The sequence below is a fragment of the Bombus vancouverensis genome, unplaced genomic scaffold, assembly GCF_051014615.1.
Source record: "Bombus vancouverensis nearcticus unplaced genomic scaffold, iyBomVanc1_principal scaffold0043, whole genome shotgun sequence".
Classification (NCBI taxonomy): domain Eukaryota; kingdom Metazoa; phylum Arthropoda; class Insecta; order Hymenoptera; family Apidae; genus Bombus; species Bombus vancouverensis.
The window spans coordinates 381,971-407,119 of record NW_027468934.1 but is presented as its reverse complement, the minus strand read 5'-3'; the positions used below and the strand labels follow the sequence as shown (position 1 = coordinate 407,119).

Genomic DNA, 25,149 nt, shown 5'->3' with positions numbered 1-25,149 from the left:
GGATGACATAGTGATTTATTCCGCGTCTCTCCAAGAACACGAAATTAAATTTAATAAATTAATGGAAAGACTGAGGAAAGCTAAATTACGATTACAACCTGATAAGTGCGAATTTTTACGACACGAGGTGAATTATTTAGGACATGTAATTAGTGAGGATGGCGTGAAACCCGACCCAAAGAAAGTCGAAGCCGTATCAAAATTTCCACGACCAAAGAGGGCGAAAAATATCAAACAATTTCTGGGACTAGCAGGATATTACAGAAGATTTATACCCCGATTTCCCCAAGGTCGCGAAACCATTGACACAACTATTAAAGAAAGACACTCCCTTTAAATGGACAGAAAATCAAGAAAACGCATTCAATAATTTAAAGACAGCGTTAGTGACGAAACCCATCCTGCAATATCCAGACTTTTCTAAACCCTTTAACCTTACTACAGACGCATCAGGATATGCAATAAGCGGTTTACTGAGTCAAGGGCCAATCGGAAAGGATTTGCCGATTGCGTATGCCTCAAGGCTATTAAATCCCGCCGAACAAAACTACTCTACCATAGAAAAGGAGTGTCTGGCAATTGTTTACAGCGCAATGCACCTCCGACCGTATCTTTACGGAAGAAAGTTTACCATCGTAACCGATCATAAACCTTTAGTGTGGATGCATTCTATCAAAGATCCTACTTCAAGAATTTGGAAATGGAAATTAAAGTTATCGGACTTCGAATTTGATATTATATACAAAGAAGGCAGGGCGAACGCAAACGCAGACGCATTATCTAGGAACCCTCCGGAAGTTTGTTTACCAATCAGAAAGAGAGAGGAAGTCTCACCGATTCGCTATCCTGTCTCAAAAAGATTCGGAATAGATACGTCAATCGAAGACTCTCCCATATCCGAAGCTAAACCACACGTCTTGCCTCAATCCAGTGATTCTAAAAATCAAGGAAAGGGTTTTACCCGAAAACATTTTACAATAGAAGAAACCCCCATAAAATATTTAGACCAAGCATTAGCAGAAATCGATGTAAGTACAGATAGAGAAATAACCAATCGAGAAAAAGAAGGCACGGATACAACAAGCGAAAAAGAGACCTCCACTGTAATTCCAGAACTAATTCAACAACGAGAAAAGGACACGAGACCTACGATAATTGCGGAACTAAGAATTTCAGAAACCCGAGACTCAATTGCGAGAGTAAATGACCATAAAGTAGTATTTATAGATATACATGGCAATCTGATAGATAAAGGAGCCTTAGAAATGAAGGAAACGGGAAAATTACCTCGTTATGAAGATTTAATGTTAGAAAAAGCAAGATTGAATTACGATTCTGGAAAATACATTGTATTCCTACCGATAAAGGAAAATAGAAATATTCCAATAACACCAGAAAATTTATTAAACTCGCTAAGATCTCTATTAGACGCAGTAAATGAAAAACAGTTAACTTCGTTCAGCATTAGCAAAGGAAACTTGGAGGAAATACCCTGGCGATATACAATCAGAAAATTAAAGGAAATATTTATGGAAAAAACCTTAACCATCACCATTTGCACTGGGGAAGTAATTACCCCATCTGTGGAAGCGCGGAACAACATAATACGAGAAAAACATGAATCAAGCGTAGCAGGACACAAAGGAATAACAAAAACTTATCAAAGAATACGACAACATTACTATTGGGAAAATATGAAAAAGGAAATTCAAGATTACGTAAGAACATGTAAGGAATGTCAATTGAAGAAACTCACAAGAATAAAAGCAAAGCAACCAATGGTATTTACAGACACACCAGGTAAAGCGTTCGATAAGGTTAGTATGGATATTATAGGTCCATTACCAAAAACCCAAAAGGGAAACGAATATATATTAACTATCCAAGACTTATTAACAAAATACTCAATTGGGATTCCACTAGGAGGAATCTCTTCAGCCGAGATAGCGGACGTTTTTGTAAAGCGATTTATTTGTCGTTTCGGGTCACCGAGAGCTATTCTCACTGATCAAGGAACGAACTTTACATCCTCATTAATGAAGAAAGTAGCAAAGAGATTCCGCATCAAACAATATACCACGACGGCATATCATCCACAAAGTAACGGTTCAATCGAAAGATCTCACCACGTGCTGATAGAATATCTCAAATTATACATTGAAAATTCCAAAAATTGGGACGAATGGGTAGAATTAGCTATGTTTTCCTATAATACCTCTGTACACGAAGGAACGAAATTCTCCCCGCACGAATTAGTTTTTGGACATCTAGCCAGAGAACCCACTGGTGAAGTAATAATCGAAGAGAACATGGAACCAACTTACGCAGAATATCTCGAAGATCTGTTCGATAAAATTAACACCGTACAACGAATGGCAAGAGAAAATTTGATAAAATCCAAACTAAGATCAAAAGAATATTACGACCGACGAATCAACCCCCAAGATTTTAAAATTGGAGATTCGATATATTTACTAAAAGAACCCAGTAAAGGAAAATTCTCCGATCAATATACTGGACCATACAAAGTGCTAGAAATCTTGCAGAACCAAAACGTCAAGATCGAAGTAAAAGGGATTCGGCGAACGGTGCATTTAAACAAGTTAAAACTAGCGCATAATCGAAATAAGCAATGAATAAAGCGATTTCAGTGGGCAACGTAGTGCGGTAGTATATGTTATAGTGCTGTTCGTCGAATAATACAGATATCGAACACCTAAAAGGAAAAAGGAAAATTATTATACGTGTTTCAATTATTGCTTAAATATAAAACGTGTTAACTCAATGAACAATTAACTAGTGAAAGTGAAAGTTACCTTGTGAACAAGTGATCAACATACAAGAAAGTGTACGTGCAAGTATAGGTTATGGATCGTTGTTCGTGGAACACAATGTATGACAGCTACCTAAAATAAGTGAATAAATTAGTTTCAATTGTCTCGGTGCAAAATACAAGGTTACTAAATGTTATGACTATATTATGGATAAATCAAAAGGAGGTGTAACACTGTTCGTCGAATAATACAGATAGCGAAAACCTAAAAAGAAAAAGGGAAAATTATTATGTGTACTCCAATTATTGTTTGAATATACAACATGTCGATTCAATAAATAATTAAAAGAGGGGAAGTGAAAGTTACCTTGTAAACAAGTAATCATCATACAAGAAGGTCTACATGCAAAATAGGTTATGGCTCCCTGCTTGCGGAACACCATGTACCAGCTGAAAATAAACGAACGAATTAACTTCAATTGCCTTAATGCAAAGAGCAGCATCGCTAAATGTTATAACGGTGCTGTGGAGGCATGGCACTGTTTGTCGAATGACACAGATAGCGGAAACTTGGAAAAAGAAAAGAAGTTTATTACGAGTGTTCCAATTACTGTTTGAATGTAAAACGTGTTAGTTCAACGAATAACGAAAACAGTGAAAGTGCAACTTACCTCATGAACAATCAATCACCATACAAGGAAGTGTACATGCATGGATTTCGCAGATTAACAAGAAGAAATAAAATAGCTGATAAATATAGAAAGTGGTTAGAAAATAATTAAGATAGATTAATTGAGAGTTAGTAATAAATATAACCGAAGTAAAAGGATATTTTATTATGTATTAATCTACGTAGTATTGTTATATTATTATATCTAACATGTAGAAATGGATTTTGTACGCATATATGTATATAATTCCAATCCAAGTAGTATTCATAATATTTATTTTCACTGATAACAAGTACGTAAAACCTAAAATAAAACAAAGGTTTTAACAATAAAAAAAAACAAAAAAAAGAAAAAGGGGAAGAAGAAAAAAAAAGAAGAAAAAAAGGAAAGAAAAAATATAATATATATAAATACAAAATTTTCTTTTTCTATAAAAGGTTATTCCTATTTCTGATAAACTCGAGAAATGAAAACATTATACCATGATACACTGACGCAAAGATACACCACACAGAAGAAACTAATAGAGAACGCCTTAAGCTTGGCAAACTTACCGCCCGACGAATTTGCATACACCATAACCAGAACCCAGGACACATGGCTTTGATTGTTATTTAATAAGGTTTTGGGTTTATAAAATAACGATTCACTTAGATTCGTTTTCTCCAATATATTTCAGTCTTATAACACGTCTTACCACACAGGAATCTCCAAGTCAATAGAACAACGTGGTCGACTTCTAAAACAAAAGAGCGTCGTTAGAAGTCGTACCAACTTAGCTTGTAGTAAGCAGCGATCGTACCAACTTAACATTTCTCAACACTCCCCTTTGATCGCTAGTTTCTACAAGCCCCATAGCTTTGGTAAATTGCTGAGTCTTAATCCTATTTAGGCCTTTGGTGAGAATGTCAGCCACATTGTCAGGACTAGGTACATAAGTATAATCTAGTATCCCCCTCGATACGCAGTTCTTAACGTAAAAGTAACGCACTTGGACGTGCTTAGAACTCTCAGCAACTATTTCGTCCTTTGACCATGAAATAGCTCCGATATTATCGCAGAATATCTTGCAGGGGCGAGGGCAATATGACAGTTGACCCAATTCCTTTAACAGTAAAGAAATCCACACTGTTTCCCTTGCTGCTTCCTGCATTGCCACAAATTCCGCTTCGCACGTCGATTGAGCTATAATCGGTTGTTTTTTGGATAGCCAGGATATCGCACCACCAGCGAGTATGAACACATACCCGCTCCTGGATTTCCTGTCTACCGTACAACCCGCAAAACACCTTCAGAGGTTGCCCGGTCCTTTGGTATACTAACTTCAAGTCTTTGGTCTTTAGTAAATATCTGAATACCCGCTTCACTGCTTTCCAATCGGATACAGTCGGATTCGCGCATCTTTGGCTTAGTTTCCCTATTGCACACGCAACATCAGGACGACTTACAGTAGCTACATACATTATGTGCCCCACAGCTTGTTCATATAATTTACTGTCGAAAGGCTCATCACGTTCAATATCAAAACCAGCCTCACATTCTCTAGCTAGCGGTGTCGACACTCCCACCACCCCAACCTCACGAGTAATGTCAAACAGATCCAGCATTTGACCTATCTGTACAGATTGATCGAATACTACAGTGGTGCTGTTTGGCTTACTCAGGTGGATGGACAGAAATTGAGTGTCTACACCTAGCATTCTAACATCTAATTTGTCCTTAATCCTAGTTTTGAATATCTCAATCCACTCATTCGTCCCAAACACAAGGATGTCGTCCACATACACAGCTACAATAAATTTTTTAGACGCATCCACATACACACATGGACCACTCACGCATGGGTTCAGACTCATACCTCTTAAAATGCTATCGATGTGTCTAAACCACATTCTTCCAGCTTGCTTCAGTCCATACAGGCTCTTTTTGAGCTTACACACAAATTTAGTTCTGTCTTTACCTGGAACTCTAAAGAGTTCTGGTTGCTCCATGTATATATCCTCATCCAGAGGGCTGTTGAGATACGCACATTCCACATCGATGTGCTCGTAAACCCACTCATTTTCCGCACATAGAGCAAGCAGAATTCTTAGAGTTCTGCCTTTTACTATTGGACTAAAGGTTTCTGAATAATCTACTCCAGGCCTCTGCCAGAATCCCCGAGCTACTAGCCTAGCCTTATACCTATCAGGGTCTCTCTTTATCACAAGCACCCACTTACAGTCTATAACGTTTTTATTTAAGGGTCTTTGCACAATGTCCCACACATCTTTACTTTTTAGATTGTCTAGTTCCTTCCTTATTGCATCAGTCCATTTTTGAGCGTCTGGCCCCCTCAGGGCTTCATACACATTCACAGGTACACACACGTTTTGAGCTTTACAAACAGTCGCAGTGTGAGCACAACAATCACATATTCTTGGTTTGTGTAGTCTTGCCGACCTCCTCGGCACAAACGGTACACTCACAGTATTCACTGGATTGTCCTCACACGTTAAACTGTCCATAAAGTAGTCGGTTTCCCCTTCGTCGTTTTCTCCGTCACTCTGTGTCTCGACGTCAGTTTGACCGGCTTCTCCCCTATGTTCAAAGGTTTCTACATCCCATATCCATTCCGAGGACTTATCCTTTATATGGTTCGTTTCCGCCTTAGCGCTCTTGTAGGGAAACGTGTTCTCCTCGAACCTGACATGACAGGATATTATCACCTTTTGGATCTTCGGTAGGTAAATTCTATAACCTTTGACCTGTCTGTCATATCCCACAAATATCCTCTCATCCGCTCTGCTCTCGAATTTTCCTCCGCTTGGACTCTTTAGATACCAGACTCTGCATCCAAACACTCTCAGTCTGTTTATCTCCCCTTGGAGGTCACATCCCTTACCCTTCCATAATTCCAGTGGGATCTTGTCTCCGATGGCAGCGGATGGGCATAGGTTTCTTATGTGGCATGCCGTGTTCACAGCCTCCCCCCACAGATAGTCAGGGAGTCCAGATTGGATGAGTAAACATCTGGACATCTCGACCAGGGTTCTGTTCGCTCGTTCGGAGACCCCATTTTGTTCAGGGTTTCTAGGAACAGTTTTCCTGTGTAAGATGCCTTTCTCCTTCAGGTAGTTCTCGAAGTTTTCTCCTGTGTACTCACCCCCGTTATCTGTTTGAAGGGCACTTATCTTGGATTGGTGTAAAGCCTCCACCTCCGCCTGGTACTCCTTGAAGCACTTGAGTACTTCATTCTTCCTACTGATGATTCTGACGTGCATGAAACGAGAAAAATCATCTGTGAACGTTACGAAATAATTACCTCCGCCAAGCGACTTGCATTGCGTTCTGCCAGTAATATCGCTGTGAACTATTTCTAAAGGACGTTCACACATGTGGTGGGCTGTCTTCGGAAATGGTACTTTTGTCATTTTCCCTTTCACGCAGACCCCGCATGGTTCCTCATGTATCCTAGAGCCCTCCTTCACGTTCCTCACAGGGATCTTTCTCATCGCGTCCCCATGTAGATGACCTAACCTCTCATGCCATGACACGATACCTTTGTACGCCTTAGCTTCAATAACCTCGGCGTGGTCGTCATCATTTCCAGGTTCTTCTTGATCGTTCTCCATGGAAACGTTTGCTACATGCCTCTCAGGTGGTATTGTCTCTAGGTAGTACACGTTGTCTCCTACCTTTGAGTTAAATACCACATCCCCATCATCATGTGTGCCGACGGCCTCATCCTTCGTACACACTGTGGTGACGCCTTTCACTGCCAATTGCCTGATCGAGATTAGATTTACATCTAATTCAGGCACCCACAGGGCGTTCGACAAGGATAGACTCCACCCGCCACAGGCTTTGGTCATCTTCACGACGATCGTGCCTTTTCCCTTGACTTCCAGGTACCCCTTACCAATCCGGATCTGTTCAGTCGCAGGCACGAAGTCCACGAACCGATACCTATCCGGGGTCATATGGTTTGAGGCTCCCGAGTCAAGATAGCTGATCCTGTCCCTTTCCACGTGGTTGATAGATGATAAAGCCAGTGTGGAGATAAGTCCCTTGGATCTCGGTTTATCTTCCGATCCTTCCTCCACTTTGTTTTCTGGGTCTTTCTCTTCCTCGTCTTCTTTTCCCTCATGGCAGTTGTACGATATGTGGCCTCGTTTTCCACATTTATAGCATTTTTTATCCTTTGGGTTTTTGTGCTTTTTCTTAGCGCCATCTTGATTTTGTTGGGGCTTGGTCTTCGATTGTTTGCAAGCCGCCATTGCACTGTTCTTCTCGGAGGAACCCATGGCCGCTTCCATTCTCCTTTCCTCAAGTAGGAGATCGGATTTCACGACCCTCGAGGTTAGATTCTTATCGAGTCTTACCGTCCTAAGATATGTCGTGTAGTTTGGGTCCGCCACGAGGCCGGCTAAGATGAAACGCGCCATCATGTGGTCTTCGATTCTTAAACCTGCGTTTAATCCTAACTGGATTAATACCGCAATTACAATGCGCGTTCAAAGATAAAATTTTCTTTTTACTTAGTCGCGGCTCTCTTTTCTTGACCGAAAAACTAAAGACACCGAAGCGCAAAATACTATACAAAATTTCTAAAGATAAGCGCAATAACGAACGTAGTAACAATGAACACAAAGAGTGAACAAAATAATTATGAACCGTAATAACGAAGATCGCAATAATAATGAACAAAGAATAATGAACGGTAATAACAATGATCACTATAATAATGAGCGAAGAATAATGAACGAAGAATAATGAACGTAATAAGAATGTTCACCGGAATAATAATGAGCAATGAACGTAATAAGAATGTTCACCAGAATAATAATGAGCAATGGACGTAATAAGAATGTTCACCGGAATAATAATGAGCCCTGCTCTACGTTGCTTTGCTTATTTATGCCATCCCCCACGGGGTGGTGGTCCGCTGGGGGTACGCTTATGATTGTTTTTGCGATTTTGATGTTTTTCCCTTTCTTGTTGTTTCCCTAGGTTTCAGTGATCGACGTTCGAACAATGTTTGCGGAGGCATTTCCATCAGAGGTTCCTTATTATTATTATTTTTTTCCTTTTAAATGTCTTTTGCTTTTATGTATGATATATATATATATTTTTTAAATGTGATATCTATTTTATGTTTGTTAAATATATGTATTTTTAATTTTATATTTCCCCCTTTTTAATTAATTATATATATATATATATATGTGTCGGGTTTACATTAGAATTAGGGTTAGGGGCGTGAATCATCTTACTCGAAGAATAGGGTCTGCGTGTGGCGAGCCACGGGACAGAAACCGTTGGAATGTTTACTGTCGCGTGTCGCCACGAATATTTCTTTTAAGGAGAGCTATAGAATTACTCCATACCTTTGTTAAACAAAGCGTTCATCCCGTAACGGCGGCTACGTTCGGCGACTGACTGTCGCCTCGAGCCCAAGCTCATTATCACAACTCTCGAACAATTACAATCGGATTGAATAACTACAATTGTTCAATTACAGACTCCGGTGTTCTTTCATCTCCGACATATATATATTTTTTACATTTGTAGTTGCGCACAGATTTTATTAAAGAAAAGTGTTAACAATGTGTTTTCATGATTTATTTCTCGCGACTGACTTCCATTAATCCCTAATATTCCAGTCGCCATACGCGTGTAAATCTAACATGGCTGCTCATAAATGTCATCAGTAAAGTTGTGGTGACGGGTCTTTAGTTTTGCTTGATATCGAAGTAATTTTCCGTCTGCCGCTCGTTTTTCATTATTCTACCGCAATTAGAACATTTATTTATTAATATTGTTTTAAAGTGACAAAAGTATTGTTCGTGTGAATATACGTATAAATATATATATATATATATATATATATATTTATTTATGTTGTGTGTCATTTTAATATGGCTAATGTTTTGTAATTCTTCGATTGCGTTATTTATTGTTTTGAGTAGTTTATTTTATAGAGTATTCGATAATATAAAACATACGCGCACACGTACATATATATATATATATATATATATATATATATATATATATATATATATATATATATATATATATATATATATATATATATATATATATATATATATATATATATATATATATATATATATATATATATATACGTATTCATATGCATATTTCTCCTGGCAGTGTAGTATTCATACGAAATGAAATGTCAATTATTTATTTATCCTTTACCGGAATGTAGGCTAGTTTTAAGTATGTATCTTAGATTATCGATTTGAATCAATAATGTAGAATGCGCATACATTAATAGTAGTTTAGTTTAGAATATAATTTATATATTTATATATAGACATGCATGTTCCGTAATATAGTTCTTATTTTATAATTCTTTACCGGAATGTAGGCTAGTTTAAAGTATGTATCTTAGATTATCGGTTTGATAGAATTCGCACCTATATATATATTTCTGACAATGTAACCTTCATTTCTTTAATAATACAATATTGTATGTTTTATGTATTCGTTAAACTATTAGTTTTTGACTTCATGTATACTTATATTTCATAAATTGATAATATTGTATTTATTGCATAGTATTGGAAGCACTGTCTCTAATATTTACTAGGTTATTACATGTTCGGCATATATGTTTATACTTATATGTAACTCTCCAAATTGATTGATTGAAATATATTTATATATATATATATTCCTGGCGTTTCAATTATTTTCCCCTTTTGTAGTTATTCTTATTTCCTGGTTTATTTAGAATTGTGTGTATATGTATTTTGTTTATTGGTTGGATCCGTTAATCGCCCTCGTTTTGTTAATCCTTCCTTTCGTTTCGTAGTGCCGTGTGTTCGTTTGTGCATTCAAATCCTTATTCGCGTGTTTTGTATAGAATGGTTTTCTTGTTCTTGTTACGGCGCGTGCGGAGCGCGGACGTGACACCCCCGCCCTTGGAGTTCAAATTTCCAAAGGAAATTTGACTGATGGTATCTCTGAGTTCGCTCAAGGCGGACGTAGATGTCGTTGGTAGTTGAGTGACTACCGGTGTTATCGATATCCCTTGAGGTTGTGCTGTTTGATCATCGATATTTCGTCTTCTTTTGAGGTATAGTAGCGGGTGGGTGACTGAGCCGCATATTGCTCCTAATAGGGCGATTCCACATTCGTAAGTTTCACGTAACTGGTATCCGTGTGCGGCTATATCTATTATTGTTTTGATTAGTTTAAATATTGCGAGTATTCCAAATATTGCTGCACTGACAGTTCCAAATTCCATAAAACCAGTCCATAAGCTTGATACGGTATTTTTCGCTATTGTCGTTAATGTGTTTTGTCCATCATTCCCAGGATGTTTACTGTTCCAGGGACGATTGTTTTTCCTGTTGCTCCTCTGGCCAATGCGTTCAAGACTGCAGATTTTCTGCCGGGAACATGACGTGGTCCCGTAGTGCATCGAGGTCTTTTGGGTATACATTCCGCTCGTGGCCAACGACGATGGTGCTGAATATCGCCACGTTTGGCGCACGTCCGGGCGGAGTTCCTGTGGTGCGATTCCTTTGCCAAACGGGTAGTTCCGAGTAGCATTTTGTTGTATGTCGTACCTTTACTTGTACCGGAATGCATTTGACTATATGGACCGCTTCTCCTGCGATCAAAGCCATGTGTCCTGGGTTTTGGTTATGGTGTATGCAAATTCGTCGGGCGGTAAGTTTGCCAAGCTTAAAGCGTTCTCTATTAGTTTCTTCTGTGTGGTGTATCTTTGCGTCAGTGTATCATGGTATAATGTTTTCATTTCTCGAGTTTATCAGAAATAGGAATAACCTTTTATAGAAAAAGAAAATTTTATATTTATATATATTATATTTTTTTCTTTCCTTTTTTTTCTTCTTTTTTTTCTTCTTCCCCTTTTTCTTTTTTTTGTTTTTTTTTATTGTTAAAACCTTTGTTTTATTTTAGGTTTTACGTACTTGTTATCAGTGAAAATAAATGTTATGAATACTACTTGGATTGTAATTATATACATATATGCGTACGTATTGGTAAGTAGTATAAATGAGATTTGTTTTATTGTTATAAATATATAAGTATATATCATCAATAGGAATAAATATCACAAATGTACCTTGTTTTCGAGTATATATATATATATATATATATGTGCGTGCAATGGTAAATATGACGGCTTATTTTTATGAGTCACCTGCATTATCAATGGAAGTGAATGTTATAAATATCGCCTACTTTACAACATGCGTGTATATATATATAGTGGTGAACATAAGTGAAAATTATATGCATAGTTATAAATGTTGTTTGTTTACAGGTGGATAGCATCAGTATTTGGTTTCGTGAGTGGCGTACAAATACTTTACAGTTCCACTGTGTGGATTGCTATTCATGTTCTTCCATCCGTCGTTCAGAAAATGGTTGATGAGTTCGCCATCAGTTCTGTACACACATATAAAAATAGTTAATGTATATATGTAGTATCGTGAGTGAGAGGCCTGGGAGTTGGCGGGTGAACCGCGTGGAATGTCGCGAGAGCCGAGGCGTTTGTTTTTGATCGCGTAGTTTTGGAAAGAGGAGACCTACGTGATCTTGGCCACGAGCGGTTGCCAAGGGACGGGAAAAAAGGAATCAACAAACAGAGTTTGCGAGTGGCGTTGCCGAGAGAGTGTTGATTGCATTTTGTGAAAGTCGAGTCGTTATCTAATTATTTAGTTGTGCTGTTTTCTGTACGATTGGTGTGAATAGTTCGGGTTGAACAACAATCGTCTTTTTCTGTCCGATTAACATCTGTATCATCCATTCCTTGTAAATATATTATATCACGATATTACATTTTGGGGGGCTCGTCCGGGATTGGACAAGACAGAAAACGAAACGGTTTAACAGAGCTATTCGAGCTAGTTGTGAATTTACCGGTACGCGGTGCGATAAAAGACGATATCGTTGACTGTTTAAGTTTGTGTAGTGTGAAAAATGGCAAACGTTGGGGACGAACGATTGTCGGGTGAAGAGGGTTCGACGCTGGAGTAGCTGAGGAGTAAGCTCGCGCGAATGAACCTCCCTATATCTGGTGCGAGGTCAGTGCTGATTGCAAGGCTGAATCGGGCGTGTAGGGCTGGACAATCGTATCCTAAGGGATCGACGGGCGGTGAAGAGCTAACCGGTCAACGAGATTTAGGAAATGTACAGAGAGCTGAGCGTGATTGTAACGAAGATGAAAATTTTGAGAAAATGAATACGAAGGAGTTGAAGGAGTGCCTCGCTAGTTTGGGTTTAAAAACGACGGGAAGAAAAGTAGAATTACGCGCACGGCTACAAGCGGCCATGGATGGTAATGACATATCGTCGGAAGAAGAAAGCGACGACGAAAGTGAGTATGAAGATGACAAAAAAAACGCAAGAGGATACAAGAGAGGTACGCGAAGGATGTATCAGGACCGTGATGAATATTGTCGAAGGGCATGTGTTGGTTCGACACTGAGTTTTAGAGACGTCGAAGATGCATTAGACTCGTTTAGTGGCAACAAAGGTGAAAATGTCGAACGATGGTTCGAGTCGTTCGAGGAAGTCGCTGATACGTGCATGTGGTCGGATGGGCAGAAGGCAGTCTACGCGAGGAAGCTGCTGAAGGGATCAGCGAAAATATTTGCGAGCTTCGAGTGTCATGCCAGGACTTGGCATGAGTTGAAGAGGGGGCTAGTGAAAGAATTTTCGAGGAAAGTCAACAGTAGGCAAGTACATCAGAAACTTGAAGAAACAAAAAAGGAGAGTGATGAAGCATGTTTGGCTTACATGTACCGCATGCTCGAAATAGCCAACCATGTGGACATAGAGGAGGAAGCAAAGGTGGAATACATAGTGGATGGAATAATAGACGACGAGAACAATAAGGCTATATTGTACGGCGCTACGTCAATCAAAGAGTTGAGGAAGAGGTTAGTGATGTACGGAGAGCAGAAGAGTCGCAGAGTAAAGTCGATTGTGAAGCCGGCTAAAACCCAGAAGAACGGGAAGCCCAGTCAATCTGTAGATGCAATGAAGAAAAGAAGATGCTTCATTTGCGGTAGTGAGGATCATCTAAGTGTTAAGTGTCCGGAGAGGGGAGAAGGTGTTAGGTGTTCCGAGTGCAGCGGATTTGGACATATTGCAGCGAGGTGTACGGCACGACCGAAAGAGACTTGCGTAGTGTCAAGATCCGAAAAGGGGAAGTATGTGAAGGAAGTGGCGATAGATGATTGTAGGTTTGTGGCACTAGTGGATACGGGTAGTGATCTCACGTTCATTCGATCAGGCGAGTATGCGAGGTTAGGGTCACCACCGCTAGGTAAATGCACGCTTAAGTTCGACGGTGTTGGTTCCGCTGGCAATGAGACCTGGGGTGAATTCACCAAGGTAATGACGGTTGATGGGTGTAAACTGCCAATCACTTTGCACGTTGCTTCAAACAAAATATTGACGAAGCACGGCCTGTTGTTAGGCACTGATTTTCTGGATCAGGTAGAGTTACGGGTTAAACGAGGCGAAGTGACTTTCTTGCGGCTTGACGAACAGACGACCAAAGACGTGCCGGATGTGTTTAGAGTTAACGTGGTAGAACAGACCGACGAAACAGACCTAACACACGTACGGGAACCGCATTATCGTGAAGCGATTCGCGATATCGTTAGGGGGTATAGGCCGGAGAAAAAGCGGGACGTTGGGATAACGGCAAAAATCGTTTTAAAGAGTGACAAACCTGTGGTTCGAAGGCCGCGAAGATTGGCGCCTTCGGAGAAAAAAGAGGTGGACGAGTTGATGGAATTATGGACAAATGAAGGCATAATAAAACCGTCAAACTCAGAATATGCAAGTCCCATAGTTGTAGTTAGAAAGAAAGATGGTTCTATCAGAGTCTGTGTTGCTTTTCGCGAGCTTAATGAACTTATTGAGTGTCCACATTTCCCATTGCCTTTAATTGATGATATTTTAGATGCATTGCAAGGTACTCAGTTTTTCACAACGTTGGATTTAAAGAATGGTTTTTTTCACGTGTGTTTAGACAAAGACAGCCGAAAATATACATCTTTCGTTACGCCATCGGGGCAATATGAATTTTTGAAGTTGCCGTTTGGTTTAAAGATTTCACCCATTGTGTTCCAGAAGTATATTTCGATGATCTTTAAGGAACTAGTAGGTAAAGGTATTGTTATCGTGTATATGGATGACATTATTATTCTTGCAAAGAATTTAGAGGAGGCGTGGGAACGTTTGCAAATGGTCATAGAGTTAGCTGAGCAGTATGGGCTAATTATAAACTGGGGAAAATGTCGTTTTCTGCAGCAGGAAATTGAATATTTGGGGTATATAGTCTCAAAAAATACCATAAGGCCGTCCACACATAAATCTAGGGCAGTAGCAAACTTTCCCAAGCCAACATCTGTTAAAAAGGTTCAGAGTTTTTTGGGACTTACGGGGTACTTTCGAAAATTTATTAGGGGATACGCGAAGATTGCTAAGCCTTTGACGGATTTGTTGAAAAAGGAGGTAAAATTTCAGTTCGGCGATCGAGAAGTAGAGGCCTTTGAAATCTTGAAAACAGCGCTTGTCAACGAACCAGTGTTAAAGTTGTATAGAATGGGCGCGGAGACTGAGTTGCATACAGACGCGTCCGCAGAGGGTTACGGAGCAATTTTAATGCAACTAGATCTGGACGATGGAAAATTCCATCCGGTCTACTTTGCCAGCGGAAAAACAACTCCCGCCGAGGCAAAGTACACCAGTTACGAACTGGAAGTAATAGCAATTGTAAAAGCGTTGAACAAGTTTAGAATATATCTGTTAGGTATGCCGTTTACTATCGTCACGGATTGCCAAGCGTTTGCTATGACAATGAAAAAGAAAGATTTGTGTGTGCGTGTAGCCAGATGGGCCTTGTTACTAGACGAGTTTAAGTATCAGGTGTGTCATAGGCCAGGTAAAAGCATGCAGCATGTGGATGCTCTGAGTAGAAACCCCCTGCCGAGCACTATGTATGTAACGGAAAGTGAAGACGGGCTGATTGCACGGTTGAGAAGTGCACAGAACAAGGACGTTGAAGTCCGTAGGATTTTAGACGCCGCAACGTGCAATCAGGTCGATGGGTATGTAATACGGAACAATATTTTGTATAAAGAGTGTAAGGATGATGTGTTAATAGTAGTATCGAAGGCTATGCAGGTTCAGGTAGTCAGGCAGGCGCACGAGCGTGGGCATTTTGGGGTCACCAAAACAGAAGCTATAGTCAAGAAGGACTTTTGGTTTAAGGGGCTACGTGAAAAGGTCGAGCATGTGGTATCTAACTGTCTCGATTGTATCCTAGCCGAACGAAAATTGGGCAAGCAAGAGGGATATCTAAATCCGTTAGACAAAGGTGACACACCGTTAGACACTTACCATATTGACCATGTGGGCCCTATGACAGCTACAAAGAAAAGATACGCACACATCTTTGTAGTAGTGGATGCGTTCACGAAGTTTACGTGGCTTTATCCTACTAGATCTACTGATACCGCGGATGTTATCGATCGACTGAAGAAGCAAGCGGCTGTTTTTGGGAACCCACGACGAATTATCTCTGATCGGGGAACAGCGTTCACATCCAACGCGTTCCAAGAGTATTGCGAAGAAGAAAATATAAAGCATTTATTAGTCACGACGGGGGCGCCGAGGGGGAACGGGCAGGTAGAGAGGGTAAACAGGACACTCATACCTTTACTAACTAAACTGACTGCCCCTAAACCCGATGATTGGTATAAACATGTCGACCAAGTACAGAAATACCTGAATTTTACATTAAACAGGAGCACGGGAAAAACTCCTTTCCAGCTACTTGTCGGGGTCGAGATGCAAACTAAAGAAGACCCACAGATCCGAAAATTGGTTGAAGAAGAATGGGTGGTGGAATTCGAAGAGCAACGTCGTGAACTGCGTGAGGACGCGAAAAAGAAAATTGCTGCTACTCAAGAGGAAAATCGGAGGCACTACAACAAAAGAAGAAAAGGTGCGAAACAGTACCTAAGTGGAGAGTTGGTGGCCATAAAGAGAACGCAGTTTGGCCCAGGATTAAAACTGGGAGGAAGATTTTGGGGTCCGTACCGGATTGTGCGAGCAATGCGGAATGATCGCTACATTGCGGAGAAGGTAGGAGAGCATGAGGGGCCAAAACGGTCATCAACTACTGCTGATTTTCTGAAACCTTGGGTCATAAACGCCGAAAGTGACGCATCTGATGACAGCGAGATAGAAGGCAACATCTGAGGGCAGATGTTATTGCAGGATGGCCGAGTGTAGTATCGTGAGTGAGAGGTCTGGGAGTTGGCGGGTGAACCGCGTGGAATGTCGCGAGAGCCGAGGCGTTTGTTTTTTGGTCGCGTAGTTTTGGAAAGAGGAGACCTACGTGATCTTGGCCACGTGATCTTCTGTACGTTTGGTGTGAATAGTTCAGGTTGAACAACAATCGTCTTTTTCTGTCCGATTAACATCTGTATCATCCATTCCTTGTAAATATATTATATCACAATATTACATATATATATTATTTATTTTTTTTTATATATATAATTTTCGTTTGGATCTGTTCCTTTGTACGAATACTGTATCCCTGTATATAATATAATATATATAATATGTTATAATTATGTTAGTTGTTATTTATTATATATATTTTCCTTAACTCTCTGCCCCTTTTTCTTGTTTTTTTTTTTTTTTTTTTTAGTACCTAACATTGCTATTATGATGCTGTATTGTATTGCATTGGCTGTTATTTGTATGTGCGCGCGACGAATTTTTCAACATGGTCGCTCGCGTGTCTCTTTGGTATGGCGTTGGTTTAATGTCAACAGTAACGTGTTGTTGAAATAACTAATTAATTGTTAATCACTATAATTTTATTTAGTAGTGTTTTGTAATATTGTTTTGTGTTTCGTGATATTGTGTGTGTCAATACCGTGTGCTACTTTAATGCGATAGCATGGATTGTATTGTTACCGAATTTCAATAGTCATTGTTTCGATTATACGTGACTTGCATTTATGTAAGTCTCGTTTAATTTAGTTAATGTTTTGTGCATTGTGTTACCAGTTATTTCGTGTAGCATAACTTCATTCCTTTGCACCGAGTTCAGTCATGTCTTGTCGTTAATATTTAGTTAGTCTATCTTGATTAATATATATATTTAACAAATATTTAAGAAACAATGGCGGGTGTAGTGGAATCGTTGGACGAAGAAATGGTTTTGACATTGTCGGAAAAGCTTAAAGCATGGGATGCGAACTTTCGCGATATGAGTGCAAAACTCGCCGAATTACAAAGCGGCTTATTCGAACTTAAAACAAGAACCTAAAACACCCGTATCGCCGCCGACAACGCAACAAGAGACGGTCCAGCCGAGAGGACATACCCAGCCAATTAAGCTAAAAGATGCGATCGAATCGGTGCCAGTGTTTGACGGATATCGACCATCGGTATTCCACTTTTTAAGAGCTTGTGAGCGCGCGCGAAATATGGTTCCCAGATATCAAGAACCTCAATTGGTAAAATTGTTAGTAAATAAGCTCCGTGGACACGCGCTCCTCGACATCGAAGACACAGAATTAATGAGTCTAAACGATTTCGGAAACAAATTAAAGGATCTATTCGGCCCAAAGAAATCTCTTAACGAATATAAAGGGGAATTAGGAACGATATTTCAACGACCCGGGGAAGACATATTACATTATATGGATCGCGTTAGAAATCTTAGATTGGCAATAATGGACGGAGAAAGAGGCGACTACGGCATCATATCCCCCGATATCCAAGATACTATAGATTGGGAAACGAAAGAAGCTTTCGTTAAAGGACTTCCGAACGAGGTATATGTGCGAATAAAAATAGCAGGGTACCATACTTTAGAAGATGCGTATCGTCAAGCCGTCAAAGCAACACACGAATTGAAACAAATAACCGATAGAACGCGACCCCAACGACCGACACCCTCGAACTATTACAGACGCGACAACGCACATCCTTCGAACACTAACAACAATATCAGGAACAACCACCAAGATCGAAGATCGCTACATCCATCGCAGAATTTTTTGAATTCTACAAGACAAAATATCACGTGTAACTATTGCAAAAAAACCCGGGCATCTAGTGAAAGACTGTTACAAATTTAAAGCCCGAGTAGATGCCGGATTAATCGTACCCTATGCTTCGAGACCATCAGGAAACCAAACACGTCCTTCGGGAGAATGGGGCGAGCCACGAAGGAACGATACGCCGAATCGCCCAAGAGTACAGGCGGCAACCAGGCGACCGGCGCCGACGGCAACAAACACAACAAGGACAGCCACCCCCGCGAGATCGACTCCACCACCCATAACGAGAGACAGAGCGAACGCAATGCCGACCATAAGATCGAACGAACAACCACTAAATATTGTGGGGGAGTCATCCCACAACCAAACGAGGTCACAGACAGAGAATCCAGAATCTCAAGGCAAAAGGAAAAGAGTGAAGCACAAGCAACCGGCGAAGGAAAATCATCAGGAGTTGAATTCAGATTCGGAAGGCGACCTCTCCGAATTATTTCAATAAAATTTAACGATTCCCCAACGACCCCAACTGCACGAATAGATTCCCCAGATCTAAAGACTAAGACGAGTTTATTATTAGACTCTGGATCGGAAATCAACATTATCAAGGAACCTGCTATACTCGATTCAGCCATCATCGACGAAAAGGAATCAATCGAAGTGCGAGGAATTACGGCAACGAGCCTGGTCTTCTTAGGGCAGACGGTAATACAGGTTGCGGGCCATCCGGTTGTTTTTCATGTAGTCGATGATTCATTGCTAATCGATCAAGACGGAATCCTAGGATCCGAATTTTTTGCAGGTTGTAAAGCTCGTTTAGATTATGAGGAAAAACATATCAAGTGGGGAAATATTTATATTCCCTTCGATACTAAAGAAAAAATAATTATACCGAAGCGAAGTTCAATAACGTGTTCGATTAATATCGCTAATCCAGAGATAAAAGAGGGATTTATTCCAAGAATCGAGCCGAACAAGGGAATCTATTTTGGTAATGCAGTTGTGAGGAATCATAAAGGAAAAGGTTACATAAGAGTAATAAATACTACTTCGAGAGATTACGTATTTACAACACCAACGATGGTAATTAAAGAATTTGAAAATCCCCCCCCCCCCCGCCACCCGCTTCCTAGGACAGCGTGCAATACAGTTCTAAGATCGGAGGAAAGTAGATACGATAAAATAAATGAGTTACTACGACTCGAACATTTGAACGAAGAAGAAAAGGAAAATGCTAAAAAATTGATTCGTAATAATCAAGATAGGTTTCATATTCCAGGAGATACATTGGAAGCAACCGAAGTTCTGGAACATAGGATAATTACAACGGATAATATACCCATCAATACTAAACAGTATCGATATCCACCAATACATCGAGAAGAAATAAATCGACAGGTCCAAGAACTACTAGATACGGACGTAGTGGAACCATCAATATCTCCATATAACTCCCCGTTATGGATTGTGCCCAAAAACCCGATTCGCAAGGAAATAAGCGCTGGAGATTAGTCATCGATTATAGAAAATTGAACGATAAAACGATTGGCGATGCCTTCCCACTACCCAACATTACAGAAATATTGGATCAATTAGGAAGTGCAAAATATTTTTCCACGTTTGACTTGGCATCGGGCTTTCACCAGATCCGTATGTCACAGGAAGATGCCCACAAAACTGCATTTTCGACACCATACGGGCATTTTCAATTCAAAAGAATGCCCTTTGGATTAAAAGATGCCCCAGCAACATTTCAACGTTTGATGAATTCAATATTATCTGGTCTGCAAGGAATAGAACTATTCGTCTATCTGGATGACATAGTGATTTATTCCGCGTCTCTCCAAGAACACGAAATTAAATTTAATAAATTAATGGAAAGACTGAGGAAAGCTAAATTACGATTACAACCTGATAAGTGCGAATTTTTACGACACGAGGTGAATTATTTAGGACATGTAATTAGTGAGGATGGCGTGAAACCCGACCCAAAGAAAGTCGAAGCCGTATCAAAATTTCCACGACCAAAGAGGGCGAAAAATATCAAACAATTTCTGGGACTAGCAGGATATTACAGAAGATTTATACCCCGATTTCCCCAAGGTCGCGAAACCATTGACACAACTATTAAAGAAAGACACTCCCTTTAAATGGACAGAAAATCAAGAAAACGCATTCAATAATTTAAAGACAGCGTTAGTGACGAAACCCATCCTGCAATATCCAGACTTTTCTAAACCCTTTAACCTTACTACAGACGCATCAGGATATGCAATAAGCGGTTTACTGAGTCAAGGGCCAATCGGAAAGGATTTGCCGATTGCGTATGCCTCAAGGCTATTAAATCCCGCCGAACAAAACTACTCTACCATAGAAAAGGAGTGTCTGGCAATTGTTTACAGCGCAATGCACCTCCGACCGTATCTTTACGGAAGAAAGTTTACCATCGTAACCGATCATAAACCTTTAGTGTGGATGCATTCTATCAAAGATCCTACTTCAAGAATTTGGAAATGGAAATTAAAGTTATCGGACTTCGAATTTGATATTATATACAAAGAAGGCAGGGCGAACGCAAACGCAGACGCATTATCTAGGAACCCTCCGGAAGTTTGTTTACCAATCAGAAAGAGAGAGGAAGTCTCACCGATTCGCTATCCTGTCTCAAAAAGATTCGGAATAGATACGTCAATCGAAGACTCTCCCATATCCGAAGCTAAACCACACGTCTTGCCTCAATCCAGTGATTCTAAAAATCAAGGAAAGGGTTTTACCCGAAAACATTTTACAATAGAAGAAACCCCCATAAAATATTTAGACCAAGCATTAGCAGAAATCGATGTAAGTACAGATAGAGAAATAACCAATCGAGAAAAAGAAGGCACGGATACAACAAGCGAAAAAGAGACCTCCACTGTAATTCCAGAACTAATTCAACAACGAGAAAAGGACACGAGACCTACGATAATTGCGGAACTAAGAATTTCAGAAACCCGAGACTCAATTGCGAGAGTAAATGACCATAAAGTAGTATTTATAGATATACATGGCAATCTGATAGATAAAGGAGCCTTAGAAATGAAGGAAACGGGAAAATTACCTCGTTATGAAGATTTAATGTTAGAAAAAGCAAGATTGAATTACGATTCTGGAAAATACATTGTATTCCTACCGATAAAGGAAAATAGAAATATTCCAATAACACCAAAAAATTTATTAAACTCGCTAAGATCTCTATTAGACGCAGTAAATGAAAAACAGTTAACTTCGTTCAGCATTAGCAAAGGAAACTTGGAGGAAATACCCTGGCGATATACAATCAGAAAATTAAAGGAAATATTTATGGAAAAAACCTTAACCATCACCATTTGCACTGGGGAAGTAATTACCCCATCTGTGGAAGCGCGGAACAACATAATACGAGAAAAACATGAATCAAGCGTAGCAGGACACAAAGGAATAACAAAAACTTATCAAAGAATACGACAACATTACTATTGGGAAAATATGAAAAAGGAAATTCAAGATTACGTAAGAACATGTAAGGAATGTCAATTGAAGAAACTCACAAGAATAAAAGCAAAGCAACCAATGGTACTTACAGACACACCAGGTAAAGCGTTCGATAAGGTTAGTATGGATATTATAGGTCCATTACCAAAAACCCAAAAGGGAACCGAATATATATTAACTATCCAAGACTTATTAACAAAATACTCAATTGGGATTCCACTAGGAGGAATCTCTTCAGCCGAGATAGCGGACGTTTTTGTAAAGCGATTTATTTGTCGTTTCGGGTCACCGAGAGCTATTCTCACTGATCAAGGAACGAACTTTACATCCTCATTAATGAAGAAAGTAGCAAAGAGATTCCGCATCAAACAATATACCACGACGGCATATCATCCACAAAGTAACGGTTCAATCGAAAGATCTCACCACGTGCTGATAGAATATCTCAAATTATACATTGAAAATTCCAAAAATTGGGACGAATGGGTAGAATTAGCTATGTTTTCCTATAATACCTCTGTACACGAAGGAACGAAATTCTCCCCGCACGAATTAGTTTTTGGACATCTAGCCAGAGAACCTACTGGTGAAGTAATAATCGAAGAGAACATGGAACCAACTTACGCAGAATATCTCGAAGATCTGTTCGATAAAATTAACACCGTACAACGAATGGCAAGAGAAAATTTGATAAAATCCAAACTAAGATCAAAAGAATATTGCGACCGACGAATCAACCCCCAAGATTTTAAAATAGGAGATTCGATATATTTACTAAAAGAACCCAGTAAAGGAAAATTCTCCGATCAATATACTGGACCATACAAAGTGCTAGAAATCTTGCAGAACCAAAACGTCAAGGTCGAAGTAAAAGGGATTCGGCGAACGGTGCATTTAAACAAGTTAAAACTAGCGCATAATCGAAATAAGCAATGAATAAAGCGATTTCAGTGGGCAACGTAGTGCGGTAGTATATGTTATAGTGCTGTTCGTCGAATAATACAGATATCGAACACCTAAAAGGAAAAAGGAAAATTATTATACGTGTTTCAATTATTGCTTAAATATAAAACGTGTTAACTCAATGAACAATTAACTAGTGAAAGTGAAAGTTACCTTGTGAACAAGTGATCAACATACAAGAAAGTGTACGTGCAAGTATAGGTTATGGATCGTTGTTCGTGGAACACAATGTATGACAGCTACCTAAAATAAGTGAATAAATTAGTTTCAATTGTCTCGGTGCAAAATACAAGGTTACTAAATGTTATAACTATATTATGGATAAATCAAAAGGAGGTGTAACACTGTTCGTCGAATAATACAGATAGCGAAAACCTAAAAAGAAAAAGGGAAAATTATTATGTGTACTCCAATTATTGTTTGAATATACAACATGTCGATTCAATAAATAATTAAAAGAGGGGAAGTGAAAGTTACCTTGTAAACAAGTAATCATCATACAAGAAGGTCTACATGCAAAATAGGTTATGGCTCCCTGCTTGCGGAACACCATGTACCAGCTGAAAATAAACGAACGAATTAACTTCAATTGCCTTAATGCAAAGAGCAGCATCGCTAAATGTTATAACGGTGCTGTGGAGGCGTGGCACTGTTTGTCGAATGACACAGATAGCGGAAACTTGGAAAAAGAAAAGAAGTTTATTACGAGTGTTCCAATTACTGTTTGAATGTAAAACGTGTTAGTTCAACGAATAACGAAAACAGTGAAAGTGCAACTTACCTCATGAACAATCAATCACCATACAAGGAAGTGTACATGCATGGATTTCGCAGATTAACAAGAAGAAATAAAATAGCTGATAAATATAGAAAGTGGTTAGAAAATAATTAAGATAGATTAATTGAGAGTTAGTAATAAATATAACCGAAGTAAAAGGATATTTTATTATGTATTAATCTACGTAGTATTGTTATATTATTATATCTAACATGTAGAAATGGATTTTGTACGCATATATGTATATAATTCCAATCCAAGTAGTATTCATAATATTTATTTTCACTGATAACAAGTACGTAAAACCTAAAATAAAACAAAGGTTTTAACAATAAAAAAAAACAAAAAAAAAAGAAAAAGGGGAAGAAGAAAAAAAAAGAAGAAAAAAAGGAAAGAAAAAATATAATATATATAAATACAAAATTTTCTTTTTCTATAAAAGATTATTCCTATTTCTGATAAACTCGAGAAATGAAAACATTATACCATGATACACTGACGCAAAGATACACCACACAGAAGAAACTAATAGAGAACGCCTTAAGCTTGGCAAACTTACCGCCCGACGAATTTGCATACACCATAACCAGAACCCAGGACACATGGCTTTGATTGTTATTTAATAAGGTTTTGGGTTTATAAAATAACGATTCACTTAGATTCGTTTTCTCCAATATATTTCAGTCTTATAACACGTCTTACCACACAGGAATCTCCAAGTCAATAGAACAACGTGGTCGACTTCTAAAACAAAAGAGCGTCGTTAGAAGTCGTACCAACTTAGCTTGTAGTAAGCAGCGATCGTACCAACTTAACATTTCTCAACACTCCCCTTTGATCGCTAGTTTCTACAAGCCCCATAGCTTTGGTAAATTGCTGAGTCTTAATCCTATTTAGGCCTTTGGTGAGAATGTCAGCCACATTGTCAGGACTAGGTACATAAGTATAATCTAGTATCCCCCTCGATACGCAGTTCTTAACGTAAAAGTAACGCACTTGGACGTGCTTAGAACTCTCAGCAACTATTTCGTCCTTTGACCATGAAATAGCTCCGATATTATCGCAGAATATCTTGCAGGGGCGAGGGCAATATGTCAGTTGACCCAATTCCTTTAACAGTAAAGAAATCCACACTGTTTCCCTTGCTGCTTCCTGCATTGCCACAAATTCCGCTTCGCACGTCGATTGAGCTATAATCGGTTGTTTTTTGGATAGCCAGGATATCGCACCACCAGCGAGTATGAACACATACCCGCTCCTGGATTTCCTGTCTACCGTACAACCCGCAAAACACCTTCAGAGGTTGCCCGGTCCTTTGGTATACTAACTTCAAGTCTTTGGTCTTTAGTAAATATCTGAATA

The 25,149-nt window shown here is 39.3% G+C and overlaps 2 long non-coding RNA genes across 4 annotated transcripts; both read right to left on the bottom strand.

The window, feature by feature from the left end:
- Positions 1-1,555: 1,555 nt before the first annotated feature.
- LOC143304615 (uncharacterized) lies at positions 1,556-4,902 on the bottom strand. Of its 3 annotated transcripts, none has more exons than XR_013061290.1 (4): positions 3,999-4,902; positions 3,141-3,223; positions 2,817-3,038; positions 1,556-2,716 (listed from the first exon to the last, which is right to left on the bottom strand). It is a non-coding gene; the product is annotated as an uncharacterized LOC143304615 (long non-coding RNA). The 3 variants fall into 3 exon arrangements; XR_013061289.1 differs by having other exon boundaries at positions 2,817-2,906; XR_013061288.1 differs by having other exon boundaries at positions 2,817-3,223.
- Positions 4,903-21,941: 17,039 nt separating this feature from the next.
- On the bottom strand, positions 21,942-24,857 carry LOC143304622 (uncharacterized). Its single transcript, XR_013061298.1, has 4 exons — positions 24,347-24,857; positions 23,487-23,569; positions 23,163-23,252; positions 21,942-23,062 (listed from the first exon to the last, which is right to left on the bottom strand). It is a non-coding gene; the product is annotated as an uncharacterized LOC143304622 (long non-coding RNA).
- Between the last annotated feature and the right edge of the window lie 292 nt (positions 24,858-25,149).